The sequence below is a fragment of the Caloenas nicobarica genome, chromosome 1, assembly GCF_036013445.1.
Source record: "Caloenas nicobarica isolate bCalNic1 chromosome 1, bCalNic1.hap1, whole genome shotgun sequence".
Lineage (NCBI taxonomy): Eukaryota > Metazoa > Chordata > Aves > Columbiformes > Columbidae > Caloenas > Caloenas nicobarica.
Window position 1 is genome coordinate 164,176,470 of NC_088245.1, and position 20,074 is coordinate 164,196,543.

Genomic DNA, 20,074 nt, shown 5'->3' on the forward strand with positions numbered 1-20,074 from the left:
CAAAGATACTTAGATACTCAGTGTCTGAAACCTCTCTGAAACTTCTTTTTTTTTTTTAATTAAAAAAACCCAGATTAATATCTAGTCCCCTGACTAAGAACAACTCTTTGCCTTCCCGCTTAAAAAGCAAGAAGAAGGACAATTGCACCATCCTGCTCTTGTCCCTATAAATATAAAACCAACACCTGTCAAGACATATTGTTCTGCTTCAGTTTGAGTATATTAGAATAAGAAATTGGTATGAATATTAAAAATATATACTACATGTTTCTCAAATAACTATATCAATATTTATTTTTTCTATGGTCAAGAAACAGAGTAGTATTTTAGTAAATAAAAAAAAAATTCTATTCTTGTCTCTGCTGGTTTTGATGCTAAAATGTCTGTCCCCTTATAGGCCCCTTTTATGTACTGAAAGTCTAAAATAAGGTCTCCTCAGAGCCTTCTCTTCTCTAGTTTGAGCAATGCCAAGTCTCTCTGCCTGTCCTCATCGGAGAGGTGTTCCGTGTTCCATGCCTCTGATCATCATGGTGGGTCTCTTCTGGATCTGCTCCAACAGGTCCCCCTCTTTCCTGTACTGAGGGCTCCAGAGCTGGATGAAGTACTCCAGGTGGGGTCTCACCAGAGCAGAGTAGAGGGTCAGAGTCACCTCCCTTGGCCTGCTGGCCATGCTCCTTTTGATGCAGCCCAGGATATGGTTGGCTTTCTGAGCTATGAGTGCACATTGTCTGCTTATGTCCAGCTTTTCACCCACCAACATCCCCAAGTCCTAGACTAGCAGGTAATTTACTTTCTTGAAAGCAGAAAAGCCAGGTCGATATTTCTATGCCAGTTAATAATTAATTCTTCAGATAGAGTAGCACTGCATGAGAAATTTGTGAAGTGCTCAATTTGACTTTTGCAGTGTTATGTGATTAGTGCAGTCCTCTGAGAGATTAAAGCAATGACAACAAGAACTTAAAAGACTAGCTAGAAAGACTTCATGACTTTTTAGTGCAAATAATCTAATTCATAAATTAGATATAAGTTGAGCCTCAAACCCTTACAAGTCACAGTTAAGAAGTTCACAAAGCAGTTAAATCTTGCTGGTGAAATCATACAAATGTCATGTTAAAAGATGGACTAAGTCTGTATGATGTATATGTATGTAAGATGTAAATTTGTGGTGTTAAAATACAACTTTTTCTTTAGTAAAAAATAAATAAGTGAAAAAACTTTGCAGCAAAATTAAATGAACTTATTGTTAAATATAAATGTCTCCATAGAGTTATTGAGGTATAATATCCGTTCGTTCCTTCTTTCTTTCTTCCCTCCCTCCCTCCCTTTCTCCCTCCCTCTCTCCCTCCCTTCCCAATTTGTTCTTTCCAAAAGCAAAACTACATGAGACCTCATGAAAACAGTATATTTCAGAGATTAAGTAGAATCACAGAAACATTTTTGTTGGAAAAAACCTTTAAGGTTATTGAGTCAAACCATTAACCTAACACTGTCAAGCCCACCACTAAACCATGCCCGTAAGAACCACATCTACACATCTTTTAAACACCTCCAGGGATGGTGACTCAATCACTTCCCTGGGCAGCCTGTTTCAATGCTTGGCAACCCTTTCTGTGAAGAAATTTGTCCTGATATCCAATCTAAATCTTCCCTGGGGCAACTTGAGGCCATTTCCTTTCATCCTATCACTTGCTACTTGGGAAAAGAGACCAATATCCACCTCACTACAACCTCCTATCAGGTAGTTGTACAGAGCGATGTCTCCCCTTAGCCGCCTCCTCTCCAAGCTAAACAATCCCAGTTCCTTCAGCTAGGCCCTCCACCAGCTTCGTGGACCTTCTTTGAACTCTCCCCAGTACCTCAATATCTTTCTTGTAGTGAGGGGCCCAAAACTGAACACAGTATTCAAGGTGCAGCCTCACCGGTGCTGAGTACAGTGGCAAGATCACTTCTCTAGTCCTGCTGGCCACACTATTTCTGACACAAGCCAGGATGTTGTTGGCCTTTTTGGCCACCTGGGCACACTGCTGGCTCATATTCAGATGGCTGTTGACCAACACTCCCAGGTCCTTTTCCACGAGACAGCTTTCCAGCCACTCTTCCCCAAGCCTGTAGTATTGCATGGGGTTGTTGTGACCCAAGTGCAGGACCTGGCACTTTGCCTTGTTTAACCTCATATAGCTGGCCTCAACCCATCAATCCAGCGCATTCAGATCCCTCTGTAGATCCTTCCTACCTTCAAGCAGATCAACTCTCCCATCCGACTTGGTGTCCTTTGCAAACTTGCTGAGAGTGCACCCAATCTCCTCATCCAGATCAGTGTTAGATATGCTAAACAGAACTGGTCCCAATACTTAGTCCTGGGGAACATCACTTGTGACTGGCTGCCAACTGGATTTTGCTCCATTTACCACAATTCTTTAGGCCTGGCCATCCAGCCAGTTTTTTATCCAGTGAAGTAGCACACAAGTCACTGATTCAATTCACATGACAGAATCATAAACAATGAAGCGCAATGCGAAAGAGATCAGAAAAACGAATCAGACAAAATATAGAAGTCTATATAAGCCTACATCAGAAATGATAATTTGGATAGAAATACAAACAGAATAATAATAAAAGCAGTAGTACTAATCTTATATCCAGTATAAGTAACTAAGTAACTGGGCAACTAAATATCTTGTCAATTGTGTGATTACAAGTTGTGCTGGTTTTGGCTGGGATAGAGTTAATTTTCTTCATAGTAGCTAGTATGGGGCTATGTTTTTGATTTGCACTGGAAACTCTGTGGATAATAGAGATGTTTTAATTATTGCTGAGCAGTACTTACACAGTGTCAAGGCCTTTTCTGCTTATCCTACTGCCTTGCCAGCAAGTAGGCGGGAGGTGCACAAAAAGCTGGGAGGAGACACTGCTGGGACAGCTGACCCCAACTGACCAAAAGGGGATATTTCTTATTGTATGATGTCATGCTCAGTAATAAACTAGGGGAAAGGTTTGCTATGGGATTATTATCTATTTTATTTCAATTATTAAACTGTTCTTAACTCATGAGTTTTCTCACTTTTACCCTTCCATTCTCCTCCCCCCATCCTGCTGGGGGAGGGGAGAGAGTGAGTGAGTGGCTGAGTGGTGCTTAGTTGCTAGTTGGGGTTAAACCACGACATAAGGGTAAAAAATGCAGAAGAGTGCAGCCAAAACATGATACTAAGTATATGAAAAACAGAAGATGTAGGCATTCAAAGTTCACCAAGAAAAAATTACCAGTCACTGTGGAATTTTCTCAATGAATTCACTGTCATAAGGCTTCTTCAATGTAGTGAAAATCTGAGTGTCTAACTAAGAATACTCTGCAAAAAAGTATATGTTTAGACTGCCTAGCTGCTTTGTGACTAGTTATGATCCCAGAAAACAAGGTCTAATTTGTCTAAATGTTTGAAATAACATGTTCAAAAGTTGTGGCAAAGGTATAAAGAGAAGAAATGGTGTTTCAAGGATTTTTAAAATTGGGCGGCTCTAACATGCTAGCAGCCAGACAGATAAAGGCCTCTCAGGTTCAACTGTACTTCTATCTCAGCAGTAAGATTCTCAAGTGTTATTCATGCATTGCTATGTGCTTTATAAATTTGGATTAACTAATCATATTTACATGCAGTTTCAGTAAAAGGACTTGTCATCATTTTTGCTCTTTGCATTATTTGACCTACAGAATCTCTCTACAAATACTTCTTTGATGTCTCATCAAAGGTAGCCTAAGAGAGGACAATGGAAACTACATTTTTATATTTCTTCACTGGTTGTAGAGTGCGTATGAATTCATTGATATAGCATGATCCTCTTTGTTGTTGGTTTTTTCCGTCTCTGGCAGTATGTTATAGAAACCCAGCCAGAAGGAGAGGACAGCTCTGTGATAGCCGTGGGAATAGACAGGAAAATGATGGCAACTTAACAGCAAAGTAGGTTCCAATACTGTCAAGACTTGGATTCCTATGAGCACCTCCAAAAGTAGGCATTTAATCCTACATATGAAGTTTATCTCATCTAACTTGAAGAATCAACTATTTTAACAATAATGTCAGTACTATTCATGCTACATACCTTGTAAACCAATTAAAAAGAAACAAATAAATGCTCAGGTAAATTATTTCATCTTACTGTAGAGTTCTTAATTAGTTAATAAACATATTCCAGATTCCACTGATCTATTTTACTTACTAATTTCAGGATGAAATATTTAAATTCTGGAAGTAGCTATTCTTCCCATCAATTATAGAGGCGCCTAGAATGACGGGTTCAGCTATAAACAAACAGTAAAGTTGGTAAGCAGTGTCTACTTGGCAAAAGTTTCTGTGACAAAAAAAAGTAGAGAATTAAGGTAAGAATTAAATAGAGAATTAAGGTTCTTCACTTGGGCAACAACTGAACATGGACTTTAATGAATTAAGAGCATAAAGAGGCGAGCATAGAAATTCAGGTAGCTAAGTCCTTTGAGGATTACTTTTACTGTCTTTTAAAGGTCAAAGTTCCTTTTAATAATCTCTTTTTTTTTCCCCTCTCTCACCACAGTCTGCATATGTCTAACCCTCATTACTTCCCCTTCCATTTTCATAGCTCCATCTTTTTAAAAACAAAACCAAAACTAAACCAAACATATTCTCTTGACATTAAAAGACTGTTCTAAGATAAAAGACTACTATTTTTTTAAAATAAATAAACAAGGAAATCAATAAATAGGAATGAATTAATTTTACCCTTAAGATAGTATATATCTGAGTTTTAATTGTATTTGTCTAATTTTAAGTACAAAGGAATTAGTCCGTATAAGGTCTTCTTAGAAGTAGTTCTTTCCATCTTAATGTAGATGTCAAAAACTGGTTAGCTGAATCACACACAAAACCACCTATACTTCTTTATTGAGCATCAAGATAGCTTAAAGGGAAAATCTGATGCTGTTATCTCCCTTGAAGAATAAGCGAAAATCAAGAAATAGAATATATCAAATAAAACCTTATAATACTTTTAGCTTTGATTTTTGATCTATATTCATCTCAAAACAGCTTCAAAAGAATTATTAAGATGTACATGCCAAATTACAGGCTGATAAAGCAGGAAGACATTCAGATTTAATTTGAATCAAGACTTAACAGAGCTGAAATTAAATAGCCTTCTTTTTTATAAGGTTAAAATAAATCTTTATAAATGAGTAAGACTTTTATTCAATATTTTCATTATGGTTTTCTTCTATCAGATACAGTTTGTCTTATTGCCCTTATCTAAGAAATGCATTATTGGGCCTTGGTTCATTATCTACATACCAATTAATTCCTTTTTTGCTTCATTTATCCTTTTTCCTCTTGACTTCTACACAGGTAAATTATCTCTTCAGTGGAGAACAGGTGAAGAGAGAGCAAAAAAGATTTGTTCTTTGTAATCAGTGAAATTGTAAAGCTAAGTTGCCTGAAATTTTATAAGGCTTCTCACATGGCACCTTCCCTTTTAAAGTAAAACTTACTATTTTGTTTGCATAGCTAAGTCCACAGGATAAAGGGCAACTATTACACTGTTTTGATGTTAAGTCTCAAATGGATAGAATAATGTGTTTCATCTATGCCACTGGCATCCACTCATATTTAAATTAAACTCTTTCAAACTTACAAATCTTAGAGACACTCCTGGTTTTGATGACTTAATATTTAGACATGCTGTAATTATTCATTACTGAAGGACATGATATGCAAAAAAGTCTGTCTAACATACATGATTTCCCAACTGTTTGGGATATTGTAAAATTATATTTACATATAAGTGAATGTATCAACTAAGTTCATATAACTTTTACTTAAATGGAATTGAGACTGAATATTTAAATGCTTTGATGGCGTCATAAAAGTAATATAAATCAAGTGCTTGTAGTAAAAAAAAAAATCGTGACAAAATTAACTTTCACAGAATCAGATTCATGACAAAATTAACTTTGTTCTTACTATTTTTATATCACAAGCTAATGATCATAACAAAACAGCCACAACTTTTTTTTAAATTATTTTTTTTAATGACATCAGATAGAAAAGGACCAGATGGTCCAATATCTTACTTTTTCACATAATAATTCTACCATTGTTTTCCAGCAGTTCATCCATATTTAATTCATCTACTTTTCTTAAACATTCCTGGAAAGATTCTTCCACAGAATTTCAGAAAAATTGCAGAATGGTCCTTAATACAGTCCTAAAGAGGAAGGCTTGCTACCTGTGGATAACAGAGTTCTCTCAGTTGACTTTTAAGTGTCCTATCATACTTAATCTAAATAAAGTTCCCTAGTTACGTGAAAGTAATTTAGAAATTAATTAGATGTTAATTTATATACCCCACAGCCAGCAAGGAAAGAAACAAGCTAGTGAACTTTTTCAAATAGTGAAAGCAAAGGTATTCTAGAAGTAGAACCTGTAAAGTAGCTAATTTCATTTGTTTTCATCAACAAATTTATCTTTTTCAGTAATTGGATCCATCATCCCTATCCATTGACTTCCAGTTAAACAAGTGTCCTCATACTTTATTGAGCCATAAACCACCCAAACAATGGATGTCTACCTTATATTCTAGGAATATGTTTCATTTGAGTCATGCTGAGAAAAGCCCCGTATTATCTGGCTTTTAATGCAACAAAAAACCACCACAACAACAAAACACCTCGGATGAGATTTGAAATGGTTATATATATTGAGTTCTATATAGTTTAGCTCTAAAATCAACTGGAAGATTATTTGGAAGATTATTACATTTCTTCAAATTTCTGTCTTTCATATTTTTAGTTTTCTTCATGGATTTTCTTCTGCTTCAAATTAACATTTTTGAGAACACTGTAAACATACAGGAGAGCAATGGTGTTTCATTCCTATGAGCAATACTTTTGCATGTGCTAAATTATAGAACTGTTTACTACTATTAAACATAAAAGAAGTGTCTAAAAATACTTATAGTTCAGTGGCAAGTTAGGTAACCAGGAAAAAATAGATAAGCCCTTTACAGCCTTCGGCTAGTCATATTACTGGTGTAACATTTTCATATTCTCTGCAATAACACCTTCCAGATCTAACAAGTAAAACAGTAAAAAGAAAATTTGTTCTTCATTTACTAGACAAAATAAACAGACATGGAAAGCATCATGCCTGTAATACTTTCAATCACATTCAATCCAATACTATGTCAGCATATGATACTGGAGTCCCATACACAATCGAGTTGATATAATGGTCCCTTTAATTCTGTCAAACATAAATCTTCTACAGTGTTAAAATATTACTTTCCTATCTCAGACAATACCATTCTTCCTAATCTGACCACCTTTATAATCTCTCAGAGTCTTTTAACAGGCCAATTCCTTCCATGACTCTCAAAACTTCAGTTGTTTTTACAAAAACTAGTGAATTAAGTTGTCTTAGTGCACATTGAAAATTATCACTGTGCTTATTCGAAGCTTTTAGTTTATCACAGAAGGTGAGGGGAAAGTGGTCTCAAAGCAATGAATCTGACAATATGTTTGCTATCTTCTTCACAGAAGAAAAATGTAATTGTGTTCATGGTCTGAAGGGATCTGCATGACCATGCTTCTTCATCAGAAAAGGACATAAGCATGTGTTATTTCAGACTCTCCAAGTCATGTACAATGCCTCAAGGCAGTTAAGAACTTTGATTTTTTTCATTGCTGAATAACACAAACACAAATATTAAATCTAGAATTGAAAATTTCTCCGTGTCTCAAAAGAAAAATTTGTATTTTTTGATACATTCTGGAGGTGGGAAATAAACAGAATGTCAATGGAGATTATGGGCATGAAAAATGTGAAATATCCATGCTGTTGATTTTCACCTTGCTTCATTGAAAAAAAAAAAAAATCAGTGCTACATCCTTGATTCGAGTTATTGATGTTAGATCTCTCCAACACTGTTAATAGCAAGTTAATAAAGGAAGACTTGAAAGTATTGTTGGAATACTTATTTCAAAATTGTTTCCCATAAGATGAAAGATCAAAAATGGAAGAAATTCAGTGCATGCAAAAGTATTTTGCAGAGAATCACATTAAAAGTGCAGTCAGGATTTTTAGATAGGTTCATTCTTTCACAGGCTTACTCATGAGCTTAACTTAAACTCACTGGGATAAGTGAAATGTTTATGCTTGTAAGTCTAAACCTTTTTATAGTAATGTCTATAATATCAAATCCCAGTGAGAGATAATTTCACAAACTCGATATTTATAGTATGCACGTGTGTAACATACTCACTTCTGTCTGTTTATTAAAACAAACACACATTTAAGTATCTACCTATGTATAAACACATAAGGAATCTCAATTCAAAATTTAGTGTAACCTCAGAAAGATAGTTGCAGTAGTATTTAATTTGTACAACTGAATAGTGAAAAATGTAAGAGGAAAAAACAGATACAGTGAAAAGGAGCATCAGAGTTCTCTAAGGCAATAAGAAAGTCCAAAGACATTACTGATAACCTTCTAAGAGTTGGGATTGGTTTCGATACGTATTGCAGCAACTCCCTAAAGTATTTTGTCAAATCTGCCTATATTGTCAAGACAATGATCTAAGTCATGGAAAAAAAATGTAGGTTAGACGCATATCATGATACTTGCAGGCCCTGGACCCACAGTCATCCATACTGGACTATAGCTTTAGCACAGGATGTTTCCCTTTGGGTCACCCATCCAGATTTCCCAGAACACTAGGGACAGAATAAACTGATTTCCTCTCCATCTAAATCCAGCATGAATTTAAAATGTAACTGGGACTTATGTTCAAATCCAAAAAGTGGGAAATGTTCTGATGTTCTGTAGTTATATTTTGGTGTTTTGGAAATAAATTTCCATGATGTTATCAAAAGTAGGGAATCTTATACTATACAGCTAGTTTATATCTAGCTGACAGAAAACCTAAACATGCTAAGAATGCCCTCATTTTTCTTGAGTACACAGCTCGTGACTTTAGCCGTACACCACACACGTCTGTCCACTGGAATTTAAAATATGTAGTGTGCCTCTTAGAGATGATGTTTAAATGAGGACGGCTCACTTTTTAAGACACAGACTACATCAATTGACTTTTGCATAGAAGTTTGAGGTTAAAACACTCATCCAGAAAATGGGATAACTGGCTTCAACTTTCATGCTGCTCTGAAGGGATTCAGATTCATGCAGCTCATTTTCTAGGAAATTGCATAAACCACTAAAAGGGGAAAGGTTTGCCATTTGCTGTGAAGCAGCTCTCAGGGCTGCCAATATGAGATTTACAGGAATAAGAGAAAAACAATCAAGAAAAGCTTAACCCTACATTTTCATTGTTAGGACAGCAGTCATAAGCTTAGGATACTAATCTTGTGACTACTAATGTGTTATACACTAGATAGGCATTGGAGACAATCAGAAAGACCATTGAAAATACTATAGCAGCAAAATATCTTTTCCAAATTACATATCCATGAGGATACAGTTTCATGTTTGTGTATGCCTTTTTTTTTGTTTTTTTTATGTGGAAATACCTACTGGTTTCCTAGTTGTCACAGATCACAAAGGTCAACCCTTTTCTGATCCTTTCTTGCCTTTGTTCTTCTTTCTTATTATTTGTTTAGTATCTTACCAGTTATGTCAAGATTCTGGGAGATGTTTTATCTACCATCTCTTACTGAAAAGCTAGGTGACAGCATGATCTCCCTTGTTTTTAAATGGAAATAGATGCAGATGGTATTTAGGGATGTGCAAAATGAGGTGAAAGTGGGTAGTATTCAGATATTTATCATGCTACTTGCAACTGAAGTCTTCTTTATATGCAGCATGAAGAAATAGGCAGCTCTACAACATGGTTTGTCTCATTCTGCAGCTGATTTTTAAGTTAGCCAGCACCAGCCCTTTTGATAGAGCCCAGGTACCTCTCTGCATTGTCTGAATCATAGTGATAATTCATCAGGAAAAAGGTGTCTGCATACCCAGCTTGGAATTCTGCTGAAAAATACTGGTTATCCTTACCTGAGACATTTAGGGTCAAAACATAGGCTCTGACTGAAATTTGGGTTAAAAGCTACACCAAGGAGGCATTTGTTCTTGATTGCTTCCTGAGACTTGAACATCTAATGTCTGCTTGGGTCTCATCAGACTTCTCAGCCTCACCTGAAAGCATCTAAACCAAGACATCAGTAGAGGTTAGGTGCTGAAATCCAGAACTAGGTTGTATATAACTCTGCTTAGAAACCACTTAATCTTTCCACATCTGACCTACATTTTGCTCTGAAAGTTCCCTCAGCACTCTTTGTGTGTGAGAAGTACTAAACTTTGTCCACTTAGTCAGCTCCTTTCACTGCTTCATCTGTAAAAAAGGATGACTTTGTTTCTAAATGATCTCTGAGTAAAATGTACTCTTTACCCACTGAATTTCAGCTACCTCTGAAAAAGCAGTTTTTAGTATTCATCTTTTGCACATCACCAGTTTGCCACAGTTACACAGCGACAAATTCTCCATTTTACGTGGTTAAAAGGAACACAACTTATATGGAAAGCTAAGAATTATTTTTACTCTAACTAAAGCCTTAACATTTGAATCGTGTTATTATTAGTCCAGTTGCAATGATACTAATGCTTATAGTTCAATTTTCATACAGTTAATATGACATACACACCACCCTCTAAGTACTGACTCCTTCCCTCTAGGCCCTGAGACCATTGTCTTCAGGTTAGGGAACCATGAGCATCCTGAGTACTTCGCTGGCAGGAACATTGTGGTGGAGACAACTGATTTATTCCTCTTTATTCTAGGATTCTCTTAAGGTTCTTTTCATGCATTTGCCACAATTCCACATTACATCCAAGTTTGCTCTACATGATTTGTTTTACAGTAACTCAGATACTTATTTTTTGGTTTTGTTTTCTTTTTTAGCCCTAAAACTGGTTTTACATAGCTCCCACTACTGAATTCCTTCAAGGACCAGTAACCAAACACTGATGAATGCTTATGTCCTTGGAGCCCCCAATAAAGTCCTGCACTAATACTTTCACAGCTTCTGCTATCGTACCACACCTGTACTAATGTACATTGTGTTTCACTCCAAGGTTCTAAATAGTTCATGCTACTCTGAATAATTGACTGTTACTACTGTTGTTTACGAATATATATATGCGCGTGTGTGTATAAATATATATATATATATAAATATTTGACACTCAATTGTACAAAGCTAAGCAAAAGATAAATCAAGTAGGCAATAGTCACCCGGTTGTTAGGTAACTGCTATAACAGTTAAAGAAACCTAATGAAGCTTCTGGCAGGCTAAACACAGATAAAGCTTGTGAATCTTGAGGCTTCTGTGGTTACCTTGGCACATAGGCTGTTGCAAGCAATAGCAGCACCGTATTTCTTGGGCTACAGGGCTATACACAGTATACTAATTTAGAAGGAACAGGTATATGGCCTTACTAATTTTATCCTAAGTGGATCAAAATGCTCCAACAGAGAAATCTGGGCAAGCATGTTTTCTTGGAACATCTCATGGATTCCTTTCATCCTTTATTTCTTTTGATTAAGGTTAATGGCAATATCTTTACTTGTGGTTCCTGGGAAAAGTTACTGCACAGATCTTCACCTGTCTCGTATTCAGAAGATGATGGTGGTGTTCCTGTGGACCCTAGAATTGAAAGATACCATGAGTCCGCTAATATAGTCATAATTTCTTTATTATCTAAATTTGACTAGATACAAAATAATGGGTTCTGGTTTAGTACTTTTAGCTCAGGAAAGATTTAGTAGAACTTTAAAAAACTCAGAAAAAGGAAATAAATCATTCCACAAAAGGAGTGACTAAGTAAGCTAGCCTGGTAAGGAGGCAAAATAAGGGAAAAATAATAGAGGTCTACAAAAGTTATTCTCATCATAAAAGTTAATTTTTTTTGCTATCTTTTCAAACATAAGAAGAGTTAACAAACACCAGCTGAAAGAAGTAGGAAGACAGTTAAAAGTCAGAAAAAGGGAAATGATTCCTCAAACAACATATAAAGATAAGCTCTGCAGCTTTTAGTCATGTTGTGGCTGCTGAGGTTTAGTCAGGGTAAAACTGAAACAGATCATGGAAGAGAAATACACTGAGGACTCCAAAATACATTAAGTAAAACAAAACTCAGGTCTTTCTGTTGAAGTTTATTCTCTTCCCCAGGCATCAATTTTTACAACTGTTAGAGACCAGATACTGAATGAGATTGGCTCTTCCTCTGACCAAGTAAGACAGACTTTGTATGTAGGAGTTTTTATTCCAAATGTTTCTAGTCGCTTGCTCTAGGCTGTGTCCTCATCATAAAAATTGTTATGAGACAGAGACACCTAGGCAACACATTCTTAGTTTTTGAGTTTTGTCTTTAATTCGGACAGCTGCAAGCATTGTTACATCTAACCTGTATTTACCTAAAACTTCAAAAGGCCATCAAAGCAATGGATATTTTCTAGCTAACTGTGAATACACTAATAAAGTAGTTATTTATTTTTTCTTTCATTTCAATAAGACACTCAGATTATTTCAATTTCATACCAAAAAGAAGGGGGGAATTTATAAAGAAAGCATGAAACAAGGCGGGGAAAAATGGCAAATATATGTGTACTGACACAGAGTGAAAAAAGTTTTGACATATTTTGATAACTACCTCAAGAGTGTATTTACTATAACTGTGTGTCTAGAGGTTAGCAGTAAAAACATTGCTATTTAACTTTTGGATGCACAGCTGCACATTCTTCATTCATTTAATATACAGAGCTCTTGGCAACGTTACCAGTGGGCATTTTAGACACAGCATAAAGCAGTATATGATGTAGAGGTTCACATTATGAATAAAATATCCGTCACACATAGCAGAAAACAAAACAAAACAAAAACCAAGTGTCCCAGGTTTGCACACATAAAATGCGTAATGTGCTTATTTGTATGCAAAGACCCAAACAGATTCTTTTCCAAGCTGACAGTTACATCCTTACAATCCTGATGGGGATCCAGACCTAGGAGGTAACACATCTATGATGAAGACCTTTTAGTGTCAAAGATTTCCAGTAAGAATGAAAAGAATGAAAAATTTTCAGTAAAAAGTACTCCCCTCATGTGCTCGAGGGAACTCTGTCAATTTAGACATATTTTTATTTTCCTTCCTCTTCTCCTTCCACTTCTTCTTTCCCTTTTTCTCTGTCCCTTCTTTCCTCCCACTCTCTCTGTCTCCTGAGCAAAAAGTTTCAAAAACTACATAAAAATGATTTTAAAAGAAACAAATATGTACTTTTATAGGAAAAGGGACTTCCATTTTTTTTTAGAAATATTGATCTCATTTTATGTCTCACATTCTAGAACAGTTTATTTCTATGTGAACATTGTTGTGATATTACTTTGCTAAAAGTATTTATAGAACTGAGGAAAGAACTTTATAATTTATTTTAATAGTATTGAGATAAAGGTACGGAGTAAATAAAAAAATCAAGTTTGATCTTGTAATATGAAAGCCTATCCTTCAATGCAGATATCTGTGATATTTGCATATGATTTTCCATGCTTTCATTTCCTCATCCATTTATCTTTAAATGCAGAAGTATATTTTTGTCTTCTTTTACTCTATTGGAAAGATGAAAAGGAGTATACAATGGTCAAAAAGTATCTCTAGCCCTCTATACTTTTGATGATATGCTGGAAAATATATAAGTGACTTTTGTACTTCCCCCTCCTCCCCTCCCATATATTTACAACAACTTCTTTCACAATATTGCTTTTCTATGTAAATACTTCACTGTAACACATTATACAAATGTGCATGTCTTAACTATCCTAGTCTGATGTACTATTACCTTTCAGCTTATTTTCTGTTATTTGAAGAACGGTGAATCTTCACACATCTAATAACACTGTCGTGGTTTAACCCCAGCCCACAACTAAGACCATGGTAGCCATCCGCTCATTCCCTTCTTTGCACCTCTTGAGTAGGATAGGGGACAATACTGAAAGGGAAGGGAGAAAATAGTGGGTTGAGATAAAAACAATTTAATAAGACAACAACATTTTAATATACTACTACTACTACTATTACTGCTACTACTATACTATACTCAAATCAAATCAAATCAAATCAAATCAAATAAATGATACTCAGTGCAATCCCTGATGGAACTCCAGTCTTGCCAAACAGCCATTCCCAGAGAGGAGAGCACTCTGGTCCCAAACAGTTGATCCCAGTAGATTAAAAAAGACAAAAGGCAGAAAGACCCAAGGGCCAACCGTGAAATGGCAGAACAGCAAAAGGCTGAGCTACTGCTGAACTCTCAATGGAACAGAGCTCCTGAAAGGAACTAATTGAACTAGCCAGAAAACTCAAACTAACTAGCTGGAACAACCGTCTCCAACTTTATATTGAGCATGACGCTAATGGTAGGGAATATTTTATTGATCAACTTGGATGTCAATCTAGCTGCTGTCCTGTCTGTGCTTTCCTCCAACCAATATACACCTACAGCTGAATGGTTGAAGAAGTCCTCGCTTTCCCTGCAACAGCCAAGATACCACTGAGTTTTGACATTCTTTTCATATCAAATCCCAAACACTGGAAAGCTACTGGAAGAAAAACTTTAGCTTTACTCCAGGGTGTTGTCACATTGTTCTTATACTAAATAAAAACCAAAAGACTGTGTTAGCTACTAAGAAGAAAAGATTCTAACTATATTGAAAATTACCTCGATTTCAGCTAAACCAGCACATACACCTAAAAGGTAAATCAGCAGTTGCAAGTTTAAGAGCTGCTAAGTGCAAACTTACACAAAATGCAATTACTAGAGTTCAAAGTTTGCTCTTCTTGCTTGCATTGAATCATAAGTTATTCATGGCCTCTCTTGTGACATGTTGTTATTCATTCTAGTCATGTAGAGAAGGTAATGCACTTTTGTCCACAGCATTTTCGATTGGCTTTTTGCTCTCACTTTGAGCCAGTCCTTTGAAGTCAAAGGAACATTTCTATTCAAATTAATTGTCACTTGATCAGGGCTTCTGTGAGGAAACTCAGGTGGAACAATACAAAGACAATTATACTGGCATTGAAATTTTTTTATTAGTGCTTAATAAACTCATCCAATGGAAAAGATTAGCTAAATGCACATGATCACTTCTGCCACTGAAAGAATTCTCTAGTATTAGAGTAAATAATTATCTTAATTACATGTTGATCACTGGGTATATTTTGTCTTTGCGACTTTCGGATTTCCAAGGTTATTTGTATTAAAAAAATAAGAATCAATCTTTAACACCCTCAGTTCCATTCAGTTAATTTACTAAATGAAATATCCAGATCAAGTGTACAAAGCACCTTGATCTTCTCATGCAAATTAAAACATTAATCTCAGTTCATTGAGGTAAAAGTGTTGCCACATTTCATTTGCTGCAGAAGCATCAGAACAACAGAAGGTGATTCACATTTTGTGTAGGCTATATGTGCATTTTACCTTCACGTTACAGAGAGATCCCAAGACACCAAAACTTCTGATTTAGGTTCCCCAAATAAGGGTTTCATTTACATGGTCTGAATGAAGCTTTGAGGGTTAGCTTCAGAACTGGGACTGAAATAAGCAGAAGACTCAAAGTGAGGATAAATCGCTGAAACCAGTCAAGGCTGAAGCATTTTCTAACAATGGTTAACAACAGTGGTACCTGGAGAAGAGGGATAGTTCTGAGACAGGATGTACAGAAGATAGCACAAAATCCCAATCTAGTAGGGGACCCATATGTGAAAACATATGAGGCAATAAGTCTCTTGGAAGAGGCACCAGAAGAAAAGATGATGGAAATACTGGCAGAAATGGAAATGATATGAAGATGATATAAATTAGGATGATAATTCTCCCACCAATAAACTTATGAAAAGGTTAGTAGTTAAAAGTCAATAGGAAGGGAGGAAGAACTGTGCACTGTCTGCTTTGTGTCTTCCAAAATGTTTTGGAAGAAAAAGCCACATACAAGAGAGTACTGACTACTAGCCTACAGCATCTAAGACAAGATGGTCGTCTGCATACATCCACCAACAACCATTTTATATTCAAATATGAATTTTAGGTGCTTGCTATAAATAAAAGAACAAACACAGAGCAAATAAGCACAAGACATACACATTTGTTTAAAAAAAATATAAGCTTATACATTCAATAAAATAAGTAAATAAAAATGCAGTTAATTAGACCTTAATATCACCAGAATCTGCTGTGGAGGAATATTTTCCAACTAAGGCACTTAACTAAGGTAATTTTCACTTTGTATTGCCTTCCATAAGAAGCACAGAAAAATCCCAAATCCATTATGGTCTTTGCATCCTTGTAATAATTAATGTTTGATCTTCTTTATCGATTTTTGTTTTCATTAGACCCCCTGTAGCCTTTCCACTACCAAAACCTTGGTAGGCAAAACCAATACAACTTCTCTACAGATTTTATTTTACTTTTATTGCAAAAGTGTTCAATTGGAATGTATGCAATAGACCGCATGTGTTCTGTCAGTAGTTTTGGCCACATGCACTTTCCTTATACATTTTTAAGAACACTCATTTTCACATAGGGAGGGAACAAACCAGACAACTATTCCTCTATGCTTCTCCAGAGTTTTTCTAAGTTCTATATAAGTTATTCCTTGAAGGATTTTATCATGCTTTCCGTTTAGTCCATAAACATTTCCTTCCTGGCAATCTAGCTCAAATTTACATTTGTTTTACATTAATCGTACTTTAAGATGATTGTCACTTGGAATTTGTAAATTAGTTGCATGACCTTTTGGTGTCTTCCCAGCACCACATACCTTGGTTAAGGAATTTAACACTTACAGTTATAAAAGTAAAATTACAAAATATTTGTATCATTAAAGATACCTTTAACCTGACATTCTCCTTCATGCTTTAAATCAATCTTCAGTTGTATTACATTTTATCATAATACTAATTTGTTCTCTTGGAATTCTTATGAATCTTTCATTGAATTTGTTCCTACATCAACACAAACTGTATCACTTATGACTGCAGCAATTTAGTTTGTTAAAATAACTGTATTGGTAACACTATCAGTGGCTAAAAATTCTCACTATCTCAAATAAAATAACCAAATTAGAACTGAAAGAACTCTAGATTTCTTTGTTTTGTGTTTACAGTCAAACTGTCTTCTTGTCATCCCACCACTTTCCTTATTAGTGTCAGTTAGGATAGCTGAATTTTGTTTATTTTACTCACTGTTTCGCTCTCTTTACAGGTGCTTTAGAAAGAAAAAATCAAGAAAAATATCTGTTTTTTAAAATTTGTCCTATTCATAGTTAGATTTACATATTCAAGAGCAGGTTTTCCCTGAAATCCCATTTCTTCTTGACTTTACAATTTTAATGAAAATTTCACATTCATAGAGTCGTAGAATCATTTAGTCTGGAAAAGACCTCTAAAATCATTGAGTCCAACTAACTGTTAACCTAACATTGCCAAGTCCACCACTAAACCATGTCCCGAAGCAACGCATCTATACATCTTTGAAATACCTCCAGGGATGGTAACTCAGCCACTTCCCTGGCAGCCTGTTTCAATGCTTGACAACCCTTTTGGTGAAGAATTTTTTTCCTAATGTTCAATCTAAATCTTCCCTGGTGCACCTTGAGGCCATTTTGTCTTGTCTTGTTACTTGGGAGAGGAGACTGACACCCTCCATGTTACAACCTCCTTTCAGGTAGCTGTGGAGAGCAATAAGGTCTCCCCTCAGCCTCTGTTTCTCCAGGCTAAACAACTCCAGTTTCCTCAGCCACTCCTGATTGAGAAGGAATTTTTCTTGATGAAAATTGTGCCATACCAACCATTTATAGAAATGTAAGCATATGTAGCTTCAACAATATTGCTTCCTTTTCATTTTCTTTACCCCTCTCTCCCTTTTCCCTCCCCTTCCCTTCTCATCTACGGTAAAACACATCAATAATCTAAGAAAATTTCGACTATTACCTTTTGCTTCAACTATTATTCTCGGCCTCGTTAAATGTGTGAATCATCTGTTCAAACCTATTCTTTCTAGAGGGTCTTGGCCTAACTTTTTTACTCACTCAGATGTACTCTTTTATAATTCAAGGGAGAGGGAGAAGGGAAAAAGGAGAATTAGAGGGTGAGGCAAGGGGGAATGGAGAGGGAGGTGTAGAGAGAAGGAGAAGAAGAAGGAAAATGAGAGGGAAAGGGAAAGAACCAGTAGAACTGCATTATCCTAGCTGAAGTATTCTATCAGTACGCTGCAGTTACTTTTTTTTTTTTTTTTAAGATTGTCTTCATTTTCCTTACATACATACGTATGCATGGTCTAAACAAGCTATAAAATCAGAATCTTCAGAGGACTTTTGAAGATCCTAGACAAAGGGAGATGAGAGATGAGCATTCTCATTGTTGGTTTAACAAACCATGACCTCTTCATGCCATATCAAAACACATAATTTTAGTCCACCTGGGATGTGTTTGTGCCTGAAATGTTAGACACCTGAGTTGTACCAGCTGACTATGCTGACTGAATGGAGTTTTAATTTGTGGTTCTTGTGAATTTGGTTTACTGTTTCCAGTGGCACACAAGCCTCTGAGGCACTTTATTAAATAAGTTCGCTGTCCGCACTTGTAATTCAGCCAGAGAAATTAAAGCTGACATACATCTGCATATGCTGCTCCAGATGTACCTCCACATCATGCTGAGCAAATCCCTGGTGTATGGATCTGCTTCTAAAAGCATATATCAACCCCCCCATCTCTCTTATTCAGATGACCCATTAAGTAATTGAAGTATCTTATGTTCTATAAATGGTACATGCCAATGCTAGTAGTGCACAAGATTTTAGAAGATGAAGGCAAAACCACTAAGTAGAGAACAGAGTGATGAAGAATGATAATGTACTTTAATGATTGCATTTCTATGCTAACGTAAACCTCTCCTGGGCTAACTTGTTATGCAGATACTTCCCCGTTGGCTGACAGAGTACATCTGTTTTTGTTAATCTCCTTGTTGTGCACAGCATATTTTACAAACCAAGCAATTAGAAAGGAGAATTTTGTCTTGATGTGCTGATGCTGTGATGACTTGCTATTGGAATAAGATATTTTGCAATCAATAGTTTTTTCTATAATTATATCTAGGAAAAACAAACACATATTCCCTCTCTGAATGTAATTAGTATAAGTCTTCTATTTTTTCAGCAGGGGAAAGAAAGACACCCCTCACACACACACATTACAATCACAAAATAATTCTGTAGCTGAGAAAAAATTAAGTATGCAAAATTCGGTCATTTTTGATAATAAGGTTATTTTTCTGGAAGATGTTATTTGTAAATCCCTTTTTGTTTAGGAATGTTGTAGTGATTGTGTCAAAGAATGATCGTTTTCATCTCTGATTGTTAAAGAGAGTATACACTTTTAATTCAGAAATAGACTTTGCTTCATTTATTCCTGCTTTTACCACTACAATTAGGTTCCTATAATCTAGTCTGGGGCTACTCCATATCACCATTTGAAAACTGAAGTTATCTAGAACTCAGCATCTGTTTTATACAGCAATCATGTAACACTCCATTTTAAGAGCTGTCCTAGTGGTAGCTGTCCTACTGGTGGATCTGGTAGGATTTTGAGTTGAGGGAAAATTCTTATTCTTGAATTTTAAAGTATCAAATGGTTCAGATTTGACTGGGTTAACTCTATTTTTTATATTTTGGTAAAGGGTTTTGTAGCCTAAGGAAAAAAAAAGTTAAATAATTTTTATTATATCTCTTTTTTCTTGTAAATGATGAGAAACAAAGTGACTATTTCAACAATTGTGGACTTGATCCCCCTGCACTGCAAGATATGAAATGTGATAACTGTCTTTGATTGCAAGATGAAATTCTTTGGTCATGGAAAGAATTGGAAATACTTTTTAGAGGTAGGTTTCATTTGTATACACTAAAATATTTGGTATATATCAAAACTTCTTTTGTGGTTATTAGAAGAAAATTCTTCATATGATGCTTCCTTTTAGTTCTAAGATGGCCCTTTA